The sequence below is a fragment of the Heterodontus francisci genome, chromosome 16 (assembly GCF_036365525.1).
Source record: "Heterodontus francisci isolate sHetFra1 chromosome 16, sHetFra1.hap1, whole genome shotgun sequence".
NCBI classification, from domain to species: Eukaryota; Metazoa; Chordata; class Chondrichthyes; order Heterodontiformes; family Heterodontidae; genus Heterodontus; species Heterodontus francisci.
In genome coordinates, this window is record NC_090386.1 from 54834875 (window position 1) to 54852106 (window position 17232).

The 17232-nt window shown below is 43.6% G+C and overlaps 1 pseudogene; it reads right to left on the reverse strand.

Moving 5' to 3' along the window:
• Nucleotides 1-1513: 1513 nt before the first annotated feature.
• Nucleotides 1514-17232, reverse strand: part of LOC137378279 (sodium- and chloride-dependent neutral and basic amino acid transporter B(0+)-like) — a 180229-nt pseudogene continuing 164510 nt past the window's right edge.

Sequence of the window (17232 nt, forward strand, 5' to 3'; positions counted from 1 at the left end):
TTCTGTGCTGTATCATTCTATGACCACCTGATGCCGGCCTAGTCTGGTAGGTTTGTGCTTCAGACTCGATCAGCTCAAGGAGCGGTGGTATTACTGAGTCACTGAAATCTACCATCCAGGGTATTTATGTACCCTAGCTCCCTTCAAATGATGGAAAGGGTACTGATTGGTCAATTCAAAGGAGTTGGTTTGTGGTGATCAGCAGGAAGTTTCCTTGACTTTATTTGACTTGAAACTATTGAGACTTCATGTGGTTCAGCATCAGTATTGAAGATGCCCAGATCCACATCCATCCAATTGTATATCACTTGTGGGTCTATCCTGCCACTGGGACCGGACAGCACTGGTGATGGAGGAATCTATGATGTTGACTGATAGATATGATTCTCTGTATAATTATGGCAGTCTATGTGTGCTTATGTAGTCTATCCAACAGCTCTCCCAACTTAGACACTAATCCCAAGATGTTGGTGATGAGGATGGTGTAGGGTGGTGTGGGCTGAAATTTCCTTAGTCTGACGCTGCTACAATGCCATTAATGTTGCTGGTTCTTTACAGCTGTGTGACTTGCTCACCTACATGATAAGACATTAAGATTTAGCCATGTGGTGTGTACTGAAGGGACATGTAGAACAGACAGGATAGGAGTGGCACATTTCCGTGAAGGGCATTAGTGAACCCAATTGAGTTTTTACAATAATCTGGAAGCTTTCAAGCTAGCCCACAAATTACCAGTACTTTAACCACAAGGTTATTGCCAACTTCAAATACATCTGCCTATATTTAGACATGTTCAAAGTTTAATTTCCAACTGAAAATCTCAAGAGTGATTGTAATTGTTAGGAAGCTGGCAGAACAGCTTCCCAGCCAATTTTCCATCTCTACCTGCCCCATATCTGTCTGAAACATGGAGAATTAGAGCAGAAAATCCTGCCAATTGTACTCAAGAAAGACGACTTTTAGAACAGTCCAAATGTAACTTCAAATGTTGTGCAGCATCCTGTATGCTAGGGCAACCTAGGACCTGTTCAAAATCAGGTACAGTATATTTGATAATTAAATATTGAACACACTGGAGCCCTACACTACAGAAAGAAAGCTTTGACCATGTAAGTAATGAGTATTTCTCATTATGTTAGTTGTTAAGTCTATTGCATGTAGTGAAGCTGGTTGTCCCAAAACAAGTGTGCCCATGCTGCGTTTGTTTTTTCATACGTTTGTTGGTTCATGACCGAGGCACTTTCACTTTCCAGGATTGAGAAAAGGCATCACATGATGTTGACCAACAACACAGTTGCAATGACACAGGATTAGAAGGTGGCTATAGGTTTGTAGCATCATTCATATTGAGCAACAAGGAAATAGTTATTTTTAGCCATGCAGGTCGTTACTTCAGTGGCATTGCAAGAGCAGATCTAGGAATTGTTTCACTCCCAGTACCAGAATCCATTTTTATTTACATTATAAGAAATAAGAATTCTGGCTTTTTAACAACCAAAGCATTGTTAATGTGTTATTCTGCATGAAGAGCTCTCAATTTGATATACCCAACATCAAATTTGGCTAACTATTGAGACAGAAAAAAAGAATCATAAACACTATTGACAGTCAAGTCATCTGAATCAATTAAACAATGCATTGAAACATCTCTTTTTTTCATTAACATTTAAAATTGCTGCCTCTTTAATTATATCATAAATATGATTTTAAGCAAAAACATATTGTAGTGTTGCTGTTGAACTATTTTGTGAAACAAAAACATTTATAATCAGCCTTCCAAATAATTGATTACATAGTTGATGCAAATTAAACATAAAATCCTTAAATTCTGATGTTTATCACACAGCTTGTAGAAGAATGCAGTTTTTATGCATAGTCAATCCGATTTTTGTACCTTTCCCCTCTGTTCACTTTCAAGGATGGACCCCAGTCAGGAGCTGGTCTGCAAGATGCAACAAATTTCTGTGAAAAAGAGTAAGAAAATGCTTGATAATTTGCACAATGTTTGCCCATTATAGCACCCAACCAAAAAAATATCTTAGATCAGATTATACTGTAATTTATTCCAAATAATTTCTCAAAGGCCTTTCAACAATCGAATCTCCATAAAAGTTTTCTCTGCCTTCCCCAGATGACCTCATTTTTACTGTCAAAGGTTAAGGCTTATAATCTGGAAGTTACTGCTACCCTTCTTGAGATAGACCTGTTTCCTTTCTTTCACTTCAATATTCAGTTTTTCATTCAGTGCTATTGTTACTCCAAATTCCCAGTAAAAAATCAAATTAAAAAAAGTAACAATGTATAATTTTTGATTTTATATTCTTACTTTGATATTTAATCTGAAAATACCTGTTCTTGGAATGTTTGATGCTGACTATTTTTAAAAAATCCATTAGATACACTGACATCCATCAGTTTCAGGATGAAATATATTATTGATATTTATCTGTTTAACAATTACAGCTGTGAGGTGGGATGATATGCTAGAAGGATCATCAAAAGAAGCAATATGGGTTGAACTGAAGAACAAAAAAGGATAATCACACTGCTGTGGCTGTACTGTAGATCTCCAAACAGAGGGAGTTAGAACAGAAAATATGTATGCAAATTTCTGAGAAGTGCAAAAACAATAGGGCAGTAATAGTTGGGGATTTCAACTACCCTAATATTAACTGGGATAGAAGCAATGTAAAAAGTACCAAGGGTGCACAATTCTCATAATGCATTCAGGAGAACCTTTTTTGCCAGTATGTAGCAAGCTCAACAAGAGAAGGGGCAGTTCTGAACTTACTTTTAGGGAATGAAGCTGGGCAGGTGGAAGGGGTATCAGTGGGAGAGCATGATGATGGTAGTGATCATAATTCTGTTAGATTTAGTGTAGTCATAAAAAAGGACAAAGATAAACCAGGTGTAAAAGTTCTCAATTGGGGAAAGGAAAGTTTTACTAAGCTGAAATGTGATTTAGCAAAAGTGGACTGGAAGCAGCAACATGAAGGTCAGTGTCAGACCACTGGGAGGCATTTAAGGAGGGGATAATGAGGGTTCAGGGCAAACACATTCCTATAAAATGGGTAGGACTCCCAGATATAGAGCCCCTGGATGTCAAGGAACATACAGGGTGGAATAAAGGCAAAAAATGGAAGACAGAGTCAGATACCAAGAGCTCAATACTACAGAAAGCCTAGAGGAATATAGAAATTTCAGGGATGAAGTTTAAAAAGTTAGGAAAGCAAAGAGACGGCATGAAAAAATATTGGTAAGTAAAATCAAGGAAAACCCAAAGATGTTTTAAAACACAAACAGCAAGAGCATAACTAAGGAAAGAGTGGTGGGTATTGGAGACCAAAAAGGTAACCTTTGTGTGCAGATGAAAGATGCGTACATGGTTCTTAATGAATACTTTGCGTCTGACTTCATAAAAGAGGGGGATGATGCAGACATTGTAGTTAAGGAGGAGTATGAGCTATTGGATGGGATAAACATAGTGAGAGAAGAAATATTGAGGGGTTTAGCATCTTTGAGAGCAGATAAATTGAGAGGCCCAGATGAAATTTATCTCAGGCTATTAAGAGAAGCATGGGAGAAAATAACAGAGGCTCTGACCATCATTTTCCAATCTTCTCTGTTTATAGGCAAGGTGCTGGAGGACTGCTAACATTGCACCATTTGGAAAGGCATGGATTAATCAAGGACGGTCAGGGTGGATTTGTTAATGGAAGGTCGTTTCTGACTAACTTGATTGAACTTTTTGAGGAGCTAACAAGGAAGATCGATGAGGGTAGCATTTTTAATGTAAAAAGTATATATTTGGGTGGTTTAAAATCTCTTTCTTTTAGTTTCGGTGACTGCAGCTTTGATAGTAACGGAGGTGCGGGAGCGGGCTTACAGCTGTGAAGTCAATTTCAGTGTAAGTTTAAAAGTGAATTCCCTTTTGTTTTCGGAGGACCAGGGGACTGCTGGGTAAGTAAAAAGTATATATTTGGGTGGTGGCTGTACCCGAGACACTACAGGTGTAGTGTCTCCCACCCACCCTCCACCTCTAACCAAAAAAAAGGACTCTGGTGTGTTGATAAGGTAAGCTTTTTATTTAAGAAGTTCTGTCCGTTGGATTGCTAACCTAACAAGTTATGACTTTTTGTTTTTGGTTTTTCAGTAGATTTGTTGGGAATTTAGAATAGTGGGAATGGAGGTTAAGGCAGTTGTATGTTCCTCCTGCAGAATGTGGGAGGTAAGGGTCGCCAAGAGTGTCCCTGCTGACTGCATCTGCGGGAAGTGCACCCAACTCCAGCTCCTCGAGAACCGCGTTAGGGAACTGGAGCTGGAGCTGGATGAACTTCGGATCATTCGGGAGGTGGAGGAGGTTATTGAGAGGAGTTATGGGGAGGTAGTCACACCTCAGGTTAAAGAAGTAGGTAGATGGGTTACCGTCAGGGGAAGGAGAGGGAACCAGCAGGCAGTGCAAGGATCCCCTGTGGCCGTTTCCCTCAACAACAGGTATACCGTTTTGGATACTGTTGCGGGGGACGACTTACCAGGGGTAAGCAATGGGGTACAGGTATCTGGCACAGAGTCTGTCCCTGTTGCTCAGAAGGGACGGGGGAAGAGGAGGAGAACATTAGTCATTGGGGACTCCATAGTTAGGGGAACAGATAGGAGGTTCTGTGGGAACGAGAGAGACTCACGGTTGGTATGTTGCCTCCCAGGTGCCAGGGTTCGTGATCTCGGATCGTGTTTTTGGGATCCTTAAGGGGGAGGGGGAGCAGCCCCAAGTTGGGGTCCACATAGGCACCAACGACATAGGTAGGAAGAGAGATGGGGATTTAAGACAGAAATTCAGGGAGCTAGGGTGGAAGCTTAGAGCGAGAACAAACAGAGTTGTTATCTCTGGGTTGTTGCCCGTGCCACGTGATAGCGAAGCAAGGAATAGGGAGAGAGAGGAGTTGAACACGTGGCTGCAGGGATGGTGCAGGAGGGAGGGTTTTGGTTTCCTGGATAATTGGGGCTCTTTCTGGGGTAGGTGGGACCTCTACAAACAGGATGGTCTTCACCTGAACCAGAGGGGTACCAATATCCTGGGAGGGAGATTTGCTAGTGCTCTTCGGGGGGGTTTAAACTAATTCAGCAGGGGAATGGGAACCTAAATTGTAGTGCCAGTGTACAGGATGTTGAGAGTAGTGAGGTCAGGGATATGGTTACAAGGACGCAAGAGGGCACTGGCAAGCAAGAACCTGGTTTAAAGTGTGTCTACTTCAACGCCAGGAGCATCCGGAATAAGGTGGGTGAGCTTGCAGCATGGGTTGGTACCTGGGATCTCGATGTAGTGGCCATTTCGGAGACATGGGTAGAGCAGGGGCAGGAATGGATGTTGCAGGTTCCGGGATTTAGATGTTTCAGTAAGAACAGAGAAGATGGTAAAAGAGGGGGGTGGGGGTGTGGCATTGTTAATCAAGGAGAGTATTACAGCGACAGAAAGGACGTTTGAGGACTCGTCTACTGAGGTAGTATGGGCCGAGGTTAGAAACAGGAGAGGTGAGGTTACCCTGTTGGGAGTCTTTTATAGACCTCCAAATAGTTCCAGAGATGTACAGGAAAGGATAGCGAAGATGATTCTCGACAGGGGCGAGAGTAACAGGGTAGTTGTTATGGGGGACTTTAACTTTCCAAATATCGACTGGAAATACTATAGTTCGAGTACTTTAGATGGGTCAGTTTTTGTCCAGTGTGTGCAGGAGGGTTTTCTGACACAGTATGTAGACAGGCCAACCAGGGGCGATGCCACATTGGATTTGGTACTGGGAAATGAACCCGGCCAGGTGTTAGATTTAGATGTAGGTGAGCACTTTGGTGATAGTGATCACAATTCGGTTAGGTTTACCTTAGCGATGGGCAGGGACAGGTATATACCGCAGGGCAAAAATTATAGCTGGGGGAAAGGAAATTATGATGCGATTAGGCAAGATTTAGGATGCGTAGGATGGGGAAGGAAACTGCAAGGGATGGGAACAATCGAAATGTGGAGCTTATTCAAGGAGCAGCTACTGCGTGTCCTTGATAAGTATGTACCTGTGAGGCAGGGAGGAAGTTGTCGAGCGAGGGAGCCGTGGTTTACTAAAGAAGTTGAAGCGCTTGTCAAGAGGAAGAAGAAGGCTTATGTTAGGATGAGACGTGAAGGCTCAGTTAGGGCGCTTGAGAGCTACAAGCTAGCCAGGAAGGATCTAAAGGGAGAGCTAAGAAGAGCAAGGAGAGGACACGAGAAGTCATTGGCGGATAGGATCAGGGAAAACCCTAAGGCTTTCTATAGGTATATCAGGAATAAAAGAATGACTAGAGTTAGATTAGGGCCAATCAAGGATAGTAGTGGGAAGTTGTGTGTGGAATCAGAGGAGATAGGGGAAGTGTTAAATGAATATTTTGCGTCAGTATTTACAGTAGAGAAAGAAAATGTTGTTGAGGAGAATACTGAGATTCAGGCTACTAGGCTAGATGGGATTGAGGTTCACAAGGAGGAGGTGTTATCAATTTTGGAAAGTGTGAAAATAGATAAGTCCCTTGGGCCAGATGGGATTTATCCTAGGATTCTCTGGGAAGCTAGGGAGGAGATTGCAGAGCCTTTGTCCTTGATCTTTATGTCGTCATTGTCGACAGGAATAGTGCCGGAAGACTGGAGGATAGCAAATGTTGTCCCCTTGTTCAAGAAGGGGAGTAGAGACAGCCCTGGTAATTATAGACCGGTGAGCCTTACTTCAGTTGTGGGTAAAATGTTGGAAAAGGTTATAAGAGACAGGATTTATAATCATCTTGAAAAGAATAAGTTCATTAGAGATAGTCAGCACGGTTTTGTGACGGGTAGGTCGTGCCTCACAAACCTTATTGAGTTTTTCGAGAAGGTGACCAAACAGGTGGATGAGGGTAAAGCAGTGGATGTGGTGTATATGGATTTCAGTAAGGCGTTTGATAAGGTTCCCCACGGTAGGCTATTGCAGAAAATACGGAAGTATGGGGTTGAAGGTGATTTAGAGCTTTGGATCAGAAATTGGCTAGCTGAAAGAAGACAGAGGGTGGTGGTTGATGGCAAATGTTCATCCTGAAGTTTAGTTACTAGTGGTGTACCGCAAGGATCTGTTTTGGGGCCACTGCTGTTTGCCATTTTTATAAATGACCTGGAAGAGGGTGTAGAAGGGTGGGTTAGTAAATTTGCAGATGACACTAAGGTCGGTGGAGTTGTGGATAGTGCCGAAGGATGTTGTAGGGTACAGAGGGACATAGATAGGCTGCAGAGCTGGGCTGAAAGATGGAAAATGGAGTTTAATGCGGAAAAGTGCGAGGTGATTCACTTTGGAAGGAGTAACAGGAATGCAGAGTACTGGGCTAATGGGAAGATTCTTGGTAGTGTAGATGAACAGAGAGATCTTGGTGTCCAGGTGCATAAATCCCTGAAGGTTGCTACCCAGGTTAATAGGGCTGTTAAGAAGGCATATGGTGTGTTAGCTTTTATTAGTAGGGGGATCAGGTTTCGGAGCCACGAGGTCATGCTGCAGCTGTACAAAACTCTGGTGAGACCGCACCTGGAGTATTGCGTGCAGTTCTGGTCACCGCATTATAGGAAGGATGTGGAAGCTATGGAAAGGGTGCAGAGGAGATTTACTAGGATATTGCCTGGTATGGAGGGAAGGTCTTACGAGGAAAGGCTGAGGGACTTGAGGTTGTTTTCGTTGGAGAGAAGGAGGAGGAGAGGTGACTTAATAGAGACATATAAGATAATCAGAGGGTTAGATAGGGTGGATAGTGAGCGTCTTTTTCCTCGGATGGTGATGGCAAACACGAGGGGACATAGCTTCAAGTTGAGGGGTGATAGATATAGGACAGATGTGAGAGGTAGTTTCTTTACTCAGAGAGTAGTAAGGGCGTGGAATGCCCTGCCTGCAGCAGTAGTAGATTCGCCAACTTTAAGGGCATTTAAGTGGTCATTGGATAGACATATGGATGAAAATGGAATAGTGTAGGTCAGATGGTTTCACAGGTCGGCGCAACATCGAGGGCCGAAGGGCCTGTACTGCGCTGTAATGTTCTAATTCTAATTCATGGCTTATTGCAAGACATTTGACAAGGTCCAACATGGCAGACTGGTCAAAAAAGTAAAATCTCATGTGATCCAAGGGAAAGTGGCAAGTTGGATCCAAAATTAACTCAGTGGCGGGAAGCGAAGGGTCATACTTGACAGATGTTATTCTGACTGGAGGCTGTTTCCAGAGGGTTCTGCATGGCTCAAACTAAGTTATTGCGTTTTGAGTTACATCAGTGATTTAGAATTAAATGTCGGGGACATGATTAAGAATTCTGCAGATGATACAAAAATGAGCCGTGTGGTTGATAGAAGAAAGCGGTAGACTGCAGGAAGATACCAACTGACTGGTCAGATGCGCAAATGTGATTCAATCTGGAGAAGTGTGAGGTAATGCATTTGTAGAGGGTAAAAAGGCAAGGGAATGCACAATAAAAGGTAGGCTACTGAAAAGTGTAGAGGAACAGAGGGATCTTGGAGTGCATGTCCACAGATCACTGAAGGTAGCAAGACAGGTAGATAAAGTGGATAAGGAGGCATACAAGATACTTTCTTTTATTAACCAAGACATAGAATATAAGAGCAGGCAGGTTATGCTGGAACTGTATAAAACTTTAGTCAGGCCACAGCTAGAGTACTACGCACAGTACTGGTTACTGCATCACAGGAAGGATGTGATAGCACGAGAGAGAGTACAGAGCATATTTAAAAGAATGTTTCCAAGACTGCAGAATTTTAGCACGAAGGAAAGATTGGATAGGATGCAGTTGTTTACTTTGGAACAGAAGAGGCAGAGGGGAAATTTAATTGAGATGTATAAAATTATGAGGAGCCTAGATGGAGTGGATGGGAAGGACCTATTTCCCTTAGTAGGGATGTTAATAATCAGGGGACATAGATATAAAGTAATTGGTAGAAGGATTAGAGGGGAGTTAAGGAGAATCTTTTTTCAACCAGAGGGTGATGGGGGTCTGGAACTCACTGCCTGAAAGGGTAGCAGAAGCAGAAACTCTAATTGCATTTAAAAAGTACTTGGATATGCACATGAAGTGCTGTAACCTACAAGGCTACGGACCAAGAGTTGGAAAGTGAAATTAGGCTGGCTAACACTTCTTTAGCTGGCACATACACAATGGGCCAAATGGTCATCTTCTTCTGTGTCATTAATTTCTATGATGCTATACAGATATAGTTTTCTTACCTGATACCAGTTGGAGCCCTTAGCTCGAGCAACTTTCATAATTGCCATAATGGGAATCCAAATAACACAGGTGAAAAATATACACCAGCCAACCGTTATTGCCCACATTGGGTACTCAAAGCTACCGTAACTTGGTGGGACAAATGTGAACGACGACCAGATTAAGATTCCCTGTTTGAAATGATTCCACAAAGATCAGACAGTGAGTTTGTGCATTTGTTTTTTTTAAAAGCTGAAACCACTAAAAGACATAATATTTTCTTACTGTTAGCATGCAAGGAGAAACAAAATACCAACAAATTCGCCACCACAGCCAGAAGAGCCAGCTTTTTTGGCCAATCATCATCTCAATGTCATCGATGAATCTGTTTCCCCCTGTGAATAAAAATAAGGCAAAGAAAATCACTTTTTATCATTTCTTCCAGGTTGCTTGTTTGCTGTCGTTGTGCATCTTATCTGTATGACACAAATATACAGGCAACAAAACAGTTACTCAATGGGCCAGATTGTGCTGAAAAAATAGTGGTGCGTGAAAGGCACATGTTGTTATTAATGTGCAAATTGGCCAGCAACCTGCAGCGAGGAAGGGATACTCTGTAAGTTACAAATTGCCACAAGTTGCTGGATGATCTGCACCACTCAGTTAGATTTGCTAAAATTGCATCTCATGCTTAACTTCCCATGATTTTCATGAAGTTGTTGCATTTGCACATTAATTGTGCATTAAACGCATCTCAGATTGTTGAGTTTTTTTTAAAGTAACAGATAATTACCCTTTTAAAAACATGATGATTGTTAATAAAAACAAACTGCTGGAAATACTTAGCATGTCTGGCAGCATATGTGGAGAGAGAAACAGAGTATGTTTGTATGTTGGATTCACTCAGCAGGTCTGGCAGCATCTGTGGAAAGAGAAGCAGAGTTAACGTTTCGGGTCAGTGACCCTTCTTCGGAACTGGGGTTCCGAAGAAGGGTCACTGACCCGAAACGTTAACTCTGCTTCTCTTTCCACAGATGCTGCCAGACCTGCTGAGTGAATCCAGCATTTCTTGTTTTTGTTTCAGATTTCCAGCATCCGCAGTATTTTGCTTTTATGTTTGTATGTTCGTATGTTAACATTTCAGGTCGATGACCCTTCATCAGAACTGGGAAAAGTTGGAAATGTAATAGGTTTTATGTAGGTCAAATGGGGGAGGGTGGAAAAAGACCAAAAGGGAAGGTCTGTGATAGGGCAGACTACGGGAGGCATTAAATGACAAAGTTGATGAGGCAGAGCCAAAGGGAGTAATAATGGGATAAGTAAAGTAACAGAGACATGTCCGGGGAGGTGTGAATGGCAGAATAATGAAAGCAAAACAAGCAAAAACAAGATTAAGACCGAATCATTGAAAGAAAGGAAACAAAGCGGGGGGCAGAGATTATGGTCTGAAACTGTTGAACTCAATGTTGAGTCCAGAAGGCTGTAAATTGCCAAATCGAAAAGGCTGCATTTACTGACAACACAACCACTAAGTGGCACAGTACTTGTACATGCACAAATGCGGCCTCATGCACTGAAACGCCAGTGTCTGCTCCCTCCTGCTTCTCCACCACCCCTCCCCACCCCCCCGAACCCTGCGCTCGAGAGAGAGAGTGGCAAGATAGGGATAGGCAGGGGAGGGGAAGGAGACTGCGAGCGAGAGACTGGGGGAAACGGAGAAGCGGGAGGGAGCGGGGGGGGGATGCGGTAGGGAGTGGGGGGGGTGTGGAATGAAGTGGCGAGACCTGGAGCAAGTGGCAGACGGGGGGTGGAGGGGGGTGCAGTTTGAAGCACTGAACGGAGAGAGCAGCTGATGGGGATTAAGTGGTGCGGGGGAGCGAGTGGACGATGGAGCTGGGGTTTGAAGCACTGAACGGAGTGAGTGGCTGATGGGGATGAAGCAGCTCGCGGAAGCGAGTGAACGGCGGGGGTGGGGTTTGAAGCAGTGAGCGAAGTGAGTGGCTGATTGGGATGAAGTGGCGAGGAGGAGCGAGGTGGGGGTGGGTTGAAGTGGGGAGCGTGTGGCTGAGGGAAGGCAGCAACAAGACCGGGAGTGATTGGCGAGCAGACGGGCGCAGGAGGCAGCGCTGGGAAAGGGAAGCAGGATGATGTTCTGATACGCGATGACTTTTTTGCGCGTGTGCACGAAATAGTCCTAGCAAGAATGTAGGCTGTACATGCGCAGCACCTTACTGACAGCAAGAGACCATTCTGGGCATGTGCGCAGCTGGGAGCACTCTGATGACATCTGGGTGCCGGACCTTGAGCTTCACTGGAACACTGCAGTAGGTCAAGGACAGAGATGTCAGCGTGAGGGCAAGGTGCAGAATTAAAATGGCCTGCCACGGGGTCATGTTTGCGGACTGAACGGAGGTGTTCCGCAAAGTGGTCACCCAACCTGCATTTGGTCTCTCAATGTAGAGAAGACTGCATTGTGAGCAGCGAATACTGCATACTAAATTGCAAGAAGTAGACATAAATCACTGTTTCACCTGGAAGGAGTCTTTGGAGCCATGGATGGTGAAGACAGGAGGTAAAGGGGCAGGTGTTGCATTTCATGCGCTTACATGGAAAGGTGCTGTGGGAAGGGGACGGGGTGTTGGGTGTGACTGTGATTGTGGAGTGGACCAGGGTGTCGTGGAGGGAAACGATACTTTCAGAATGCTGAAAGGGGAGGGGAGGGCAAGATGTGTTTGGTGGTGGCATCACACTGGAGGTGGCAGAAATGGCGGAGGATGCTCCATTGAATACGGAGGCTGTGGGGTGAAAGGTGAGGACAAGGGGAATCCTATCATGGTTCTTGGAGGGATGGGAAGGGGTGAGAGCAGAAGTGTCGGAAATGGGTTGGACACGGTCGAGGGGCCTGTCAACCATGGTATGGAGGAATCCTCGGTTGAGGATAAAAAATGACATATCAGAAGTGCTGGTGTGGAAGCTTGCATCATCAGAACAGATGTGATGGAGACAGAGAAACTAGGAGAATGGAATTGAGTCCTTATAGGAAGCAGGGTGTGAGGAAATTTAGTCAAGATAGTTGTGGGAGTCAGTGGGCTTATGAACAAATATTCATTATAAGCCCACTGACTCCCACAGCTACCTTGACTACACTTCCTCACACCCTGTTTCCTGCAAAAACTCCATTCCATTCTCATAATACCACTGGTGTCCCCCGAGGGTCTATCCTTAGATGCCTCCTGTTTCTCATCTACCTGCTGCCCTTTGGTGACAGCATTTGAAAACACATCAGGTTCCACTGGTACGCTGATGACGCCCAGTTCCACCTCATCACCAACGCCCTCGACCCTTAGACTATCTCGAACTTGTTGCACTGCACGTCCAACATTGAGAACTGGGAAGAGCAGAAATTTCCTCCAACTAACTATTGGGAATACCAAAGGCATTGTCTTCAATCCCCGCCACAAACTCTGTTCCCTAATACATGATCCATCCCTCTCTCTGCAACTGCATGAGGCTGAACCAGACTGTTTCATAAAGTTGGTGTCATATTTGACCCAAGGTGAACTTCTGACCATATATGCATGCTACTACTAAAACTATTTCAACCTCCGTAACATAGCTCGACTCCACTCCTGCCTCAGTTCACTGCTGCTGAAACCCTCATCTATGCATTTGTTACCTCTAGACTTGAGTATTCCAGTGTATTCCTGGCCAGTATCTCACAGTCTACCCTCTGTAAACTTGAGGTCGTCCAAAATACTGCTGCACATGTCCCAACTTTCACCATATCCCATTCACCCGTCACCCGTGTGCTCACTGATCTACATTGGCTCCGGTTAAGCACCACTTTGATTTTAAAATTCTCATCCTTATTTTCAAATCCCTCCATGGCTTCACTTCTACTTGTTTCTGTAATCTCCTCCAGCCTTACAACCTCTGAGATATCTGTGCTTCTCCAATTCTGGCTTCCTGGCCTTCTCCAGATTTAATACTCTGTCATTGGTGGCCGTGCCTTCAGCTGCCAAGGTTCTAAACTCTGGAATTCCCTCCCGAAACCTCTCTGCCTCTCTTTCTTCCTCAAAAATATTCCTTATAATCTACCTTTGACCAAGCTTTTGGTCATCTGCTCTAATATCTCTTTATATGGCTCGGTGCCAACTTTTGTATGATAATAGTCCTGTGAACAACCTTGTGACATTTTACTACGTTAAAAGAGCTACAGCAATACAAGTTGTTTACCAAGATCAGAAATGCCCTATTACTCTCGCTGCACTTATTACTTCACACAGCAACTTTTGGGCAATAAATTTTAAATCCTAAATATGCACATGCAAGTTTAACTAATGGGGCACACCAGGAAATGGTCCGTAATTCCGTAATTTCAGATGGAATGAATAAACTGACATCTGTCAGTCACCAATATTATTTACCCAGTCCATTTGTTTGGTCTACCTTTGAAGAGGTTAAAAAATACTCTTTACATTTAAGGATATTATTTATCTTTAATGGTATTGCATCATACTTACCATAGATCCAGATTATACCAAAGAGTTCCAGAAATGCAGCTATAAGTAGAGTCAAACTAGTGGCGAAATGATCAAGTAATTGCACCCAGTAAATCCCAGCCTAAAAAGATAGTATTGACAAAAATACTAATAAAATCATACTACTCAACATACTCTACATTGCACATTCACTTTTACTTAATTACAAACCAGCTAATCTTCTTTGGGCTACACTGTAGAATCTTTTGACACATAGGGTTGGATTTTTAAGAGGTCGGGGTGAGGATTGGAGGCAGGTTGGCCGCCTTCATGCCAGTTCCAAGAGAGGTGGGCGCCACTGACGCAGGTCGGTGACTGCAAAGGTGCTTCAATATGGAGGTGCCATATGAGGCGTACAGGTTAAGTAAAAAAATTCAGAGGGGCGACAACAGTAGGCCTCTCAGTGCACAGGGGAAAACCATCCAGGTGGATCACTTGGGCCCCAGGTGCGACCTTTCCTGACTGCGGCCCCGATATTGGGGCATGAAGCCTTTGGCTCTGATGGCCCCCAGGCTGGTTCCACTGAGCTAGGAGCCTCTGTATGCGGTGGGGGATCACTCCGCCACTGGCAAAATGCCGGCAAAGGTTGCAGCATTGCCCCAATTGGTGCCCTAACTATGTAAATTGGTTTTCCACCTCCATGCAGTAGGCAGCTGATTTGTTTTCCAGGCTGCCAATGGGAAAGCTCCTTGGCAGTGGGAACGCATTGGATAGCTGTACCGAAATGGCTGAAATTCCTGGCCTCTTCACCTCCAAGCCTACCACAATTGGGGTTGGGAAAATTCTGCACAATAACAGTGTAAGGGGCAGAGAGGGAGAAGAGTTTCTGAAGTATGTTCAGGAGAATTTTCTTGATCAATACGCTTCCGACCGAACAAGGGCGGAGGCATTTCTGGATCTAGTTCTAGGGAATGAGGTGGATGAAATGGATCAAGTGTCAGTAAGGGGACATTTAGGGAACAGTGATTGATGTCATAAGGTTTAGATTAGCATTAAAACATTAACTGCACTTCAAAAGTACTTCATTGGCTGTAAAGCACTTTGCGACGTCTGGTGGTCGTGAAAGGTTCCGTAAAAATGTAAGTCTTTGTTTTTATGGAAAAGGACAAGGAGCAAACTAGAGTGCAAATACTTAACCAGAGGAGGGCCAATTTCAATGGGTTGAGCGTGGACCTGTTCCAGGTAAATTACTTAATTGGAATGAAAGATTGGCAGGCAAAACTGTAACTGTAACTTTAAAGAAAAGATGGTTCAGGTATAGTCGAGGTACATTCCCATGAGGGGGTAAAGTAGGGAAAACAAAGCCACAACTCCCTGGATGACGAAAAAGATGATAAGTTGAATCAGAAAAAAGGTGCGTATGACAGATATCAGGTTGATAATACAAGTGAGAACGAGGTGGAACATGAAAGCTCAGAGAGGCAGTGAAAAAGAGAATAAGAGGGGCAAAGATGATGCTCTGATGAAAGGTCACAGACCTGAAACGTTAACTCTACTTCTGTCTCTACAGATGTGCCAGACCTGCTGAGTACTTTCTGTTTTTATTTGGGGCAAAGAGTGGTAATGAGAGCAGAATGGCAACCAACATGAAAGGGAATCCAAAAGTCTAATACAGGCATATAACCAGTAAAATGGTAGTAAGAAGAGGGGTGGGGTCAATTAGGGACCAAAAAAGGTATTTATGGATGGAGGTAGAGTGCATGGTTGAAGTGCTAAATGAGTACTTTGCATCTGGAAGATGCTGCCACAGTCAATGACTAAGGAGGTAGTTGAAATACTGGATGGACTAAAAATTGATAAAGGGGAGATATTAGAAAGGTTGGCTGTACTTAAAGGTGATACGTCACCAGGAATGGATGGGAGACATCCAAGAATGTAGGAAGTAAGGGAGGAAACTGCGGAGGCACTGCCCATCCAATCCTCCTTAGATATGGGAGTGGTGCCAGAGAAGTAGAGAATGGCAAATGTTAAACCTTTGTTCAAAAAAGGGTGTAAGGATAAACCCAGCAACTAAAGGCCAGTCAGTTTACCTCAGTGGTGGGATGCTTTTAGGAATGATAATCCGGGTCAAAATTAACTAGTCACTTGAATAATTGTGGATTAGTTAAGGATGACCAGCACAGATTTGTTAAAGGCAAATCGTGTTTAACCAACTTGATTGAGCTTTTTGATGGGGTAACAGAGAGAGTTGATGAGGGTAATGAAGTTGATATCGATATGGACTTCCAAAAGGCATTTGATAAAATGAGCATAATAGGCTTGCCACCAAAGTTGAAGTCTACGGAATAAAATGGACAGTGGTACATGGATACAAGGTTGGCTGAGTAATGGTGAAAACAGAGTAATGGTGAAAACAGAGTAATGGTGAAGGGTTATTTTTCAGACTGGAAGAAAGTATACAGTGAGGTTCCACAGAGCTTGATATTAGGACTTCGGTGTGCAGGACACAATTTCAAAATTTATAGATGACACAATACTTCCAGTTGTGAGGATATTGATCAACTTCAAGAGGGGATAGACTGGTGGAATGGGTGGACACATGGCAGATTAAACTTTAATAAAGAGTAATGTGGAATGATATGTTTTGGTAGGAAGATGGGGAGAGACAATATAAACTAGCGTGTACAATTCTAAAGTGGGTGCAGGTACAGAGAGAACTGGGGGTATATGTGCACAAATCATTAACGGTGGCAGGACAGTTGAGAAAGTGGTTAAAAAGGCTTATGGGATACTAGGCTTTATAAATAGAAGCATGGAAGTCATGATGAACCTTTATAAAACAGTGGTTCAGCCTCAACTGGGATATTGTGTCCAATTCTGGGCACTGTACTTTAGGAAGGACGAGAAGACTTTAGACAGGGTGCAGAAAAGATTTACCGGAACAGTTCCATTGATGAAGGACTTCAGTTACGTGGATAGATTAGAGAAGCTGGACTTGTTCTCCTGAGAAGAGAAGGTTGAGAAGAGATTTGATAGAGGTGCTGAAAATCATGAGGGGGCTAGCCAGAGTAGATGGAGCGAAATTGTTCCCAATGGCGGAGTGGTTGAAAACCAGAGGACGCAAATTTAAGGTGATTAGCAAAAGAACCAAAAGTGACATGAGGAAAACTTTGTTCATGCAGAGAATGGTTAGGATCTGGAATGCACTCCCTGAGAGTGTGGTCGAGGTATATTTAATTGTGGCTTTCAAAATGGAATTGGATAAGAGAAAAACAATGCAGGGCTAAGGGGAAAGGGCCGGGGAGTAGGACTAGCTAAATTGTTCTTGCAGAGAGCTGGCACAGACTCGACAGGCCAAATGGTCTCCTTCTGTGCTGTAACCACTCTATTATTCCATTCTATGATACTATGATATCCTTTGGAAGATAGCAGCAGATATCATTATTTCTGCTAGATTATTTCTATTTTCGATTTCTTTTGAATCTGGAAATAATTATGAGGGGCATTG